Source organism: Mus caroli, chromosome 9 (genome assembly GCF_900094665.2).
Source record: "Mus caroli chromosome 9, CAROLI_EIJ_v1.1, whole genome shotgun sequence".
In the NCBI taxonomy this organism is placed as follows: domain Eukaryota; kingdom Metazoa; phylum Chordata; class Mammalia; order Rodentia; family Muridae; genus Mus; species Mus caroli.
Window position 1 is genome coordinate 14,768,730 of NC_034578.1, and position 2,716 is coordinate 14,771,445.

Below are 2,716 nucleotides of genomic sequence, written 5' to 3' on the forward strand. Positions count from 1 at the left end.
GTACTCCTTTTCTCTGAACTGTGAGTAATCCAGGGAAACAAGCCCTTGCCAGTCCCAGTTGTAGCTATGATAGCTGCTCAACATAAGAAGGCAGTTCAGGTCATGCCACTCTTGGTCTCTACAGGAATAGCCATAGGTGCTGGTACTGGAATTGCAGGGATAACAACTTCTATGACCCAATATAATACATTCACTTCCCAGTTTAAACGTGATCTTCAGGAAATGACTGAAACTGTGCTTACTATCCAGAAACAAATTGATTCTTTGGCAGCTGTGGTATTTCAAAACTGACAGGGGCTAGATGTCCTAATATCTAAAGAAGGTGGTCTTTGCCTGTTCCTCCAAGAAGAATGTTGTTTCTATGTCAAGCAATCCGGAATAGTGAGAAATAAAATCTAGGAGCTACAGTCAAATATCAAGAACTTCAGAGACCACGAGACCTCCAGTTCTGGGATTTTTGAAAATCATATATGGAAGTGGATACTCCCTTTTGTAACACCTGGTGCTATTATTTTTGCCTTGCCCCATTAATCTTGTTTCTACATTCCTTCAATGACAAATAAAAAAATTCTAATCAAACTATTAATCAGCTCCTGTTACAGGATTACCAGCTGCTGCTCACAGAAGAGCCACTGTCCACAGAGGAACCTGAAGTAAATGTTTATAAAGTGGATCCCGATGGTGAAAGCCAGCTACACCCCAAAATTGACAATGCCCTAGGCAGCAGGAAGCAGCTTAAAAGACAGGAAGCCCTTGTTCCCTTTTCCCCATCGGCTTCCCTCTCCCTTTTCCTTCCCTTCTCTTTCTAATAACAAGAAGGGAGGTATGTTGGCTTCAGGACATTCCAAACCTATGACATCACATAGGCAACAGCAAGACCTGTGACCTGCAGACCAGTTGACCAGTTGCCAAGACAACAGCCACCATATTCCTGGCGTTCACTCAGCTCACCTCCCACCCTTATTTGTGTTGTCATTTTCCATATAAATAAGGAGAATGCCCCCTCCTCACTCTCTTTTTCTCTCTTTCTCCTCTCTCCTCTTCTCTCTCTGACACTACTTTGTCTCTCCCTTCCAATAAAACCTTTTGAAATGGAAATGCCATTGTCTAGTTTGCTGTTGAGATGCTACCCACCATTCTAACACATAAGCCTCCCTTGAGCTGGATCCCACTTTGGGCATGCCACTTGACCTTCTTTTCCTCAGGCTCTTTCACAATTTCTGTCCCTGCAAATCTTTCAGACAGGAACAATTTTGGGTCAGAGTTTTTGACTGTGGGATGGCAACCTGATCTCTGTCTTTCTGCTGGAGGTAGCCTCTACATGTCCACTGTAGGGCATTTCACCTAAGGCCAGTCCATTTGAGTCCTGAGAGTCTGTCACCTCCCAGGTCTCTGGGACATTCTGGAGCACCCCCCCCCTCCTCATAACCTACCTCCCAAGGTTGCCTGTTTTGATTCTTTCTGTTGGCCCTCAGGGATCAGTCCATTTCCTCCATCCAATACCTGATCATGTTTCCCTCTTCCCCTGCTTGTCTGCTTCCCCACCCAGGTCCCTTCCTTCCTCTTCCCTCCCATGTTTGCTTTCTTTTACATCACAAGTGGGATAGAGGTGTCCTTACTTGGGCTTTTTGGCTTGTTAACCTTTTTGAGTTCTGTAGATTGTATCCTGGCTTAGTCTGTACCTTTTTTAAAAAAACTAATATCCACTTTTTAGTGAGTACATACCATGCATGTCCTTTTGGGTCTCAGTTACCTTGCTCAGGATGATATTTTCTTTTTTTATGTAATTTATTTTTTTAATTAGGTATTTTCTTCATTTACATTTCAAATACTATCCCAAAAGTCCCCCATGCCCTTCCCCCCTACTCCCTTATCCACCCACTTCTTGGTCCTGGTTTTGCCCTGTACTGAGGCATATAAAGTTTGCAAGACCAAGGGGCCTCTCTTCCCAATGATCGCCGACTAGGCCATCTTCTGATACATATGCAGCTAGAGACACAAGCTCCAGGGGTACTGGTTAGTTCATATTGTTCCACCTATAGGGTTGCAGACCCCTTTAGCTCCTTGGGTGCTTTCTCTAGATCCTCCATTGGGGGCCCTGTGGTCTTGCAAACTTTATATGCCTCAGTACGAGGGAACAAGGGAGCGCCAGGGCCAAGAAGTGGGAGTGGGTGGGTAGGGGAGTGTGTGTGTGCGGGGGAGGAGTGTCTGGGGGACTTTTGGGATAGCATTTAAAATGTAAATGAAGAAAATACCTAATTGAAAAAAAATAAATTATATAAAAAAAAAAAAGAAAATATCATCCTGAGCAAGGTAACTGAGACCCAAAAGGACATGCATGGTATGTACTCACTAAAAAGTGGATATTAGTTTTTTTTAAAAAGGTACAGACTAAGCCAGGATACAGTCCACAGAACTCAAAAAGGTTAACAAGCCAAAAAGCCCAAGGACACCTCTATCCCACTTGTGATGTAAAAGAAAGCAAACATGGGAGGGAAGCGGAAGGGAAAGACCTGGGTGGGAAAGCAGACAAGCAGGGGAAGAGGGAAATATGATCAGGTATTAGATGCGGGAAATGGACTGAGTCCTGAGGGCCAGCAGAAAGAATCAAAACATCCAGTAGCTGACTGTGAGCATCCACTTCTGTGTTTGCCAGGCCCTGGCATAGACTCACAAGACACAACTATATCAGGGTCCTTTCAGCAAAATCTTGCTG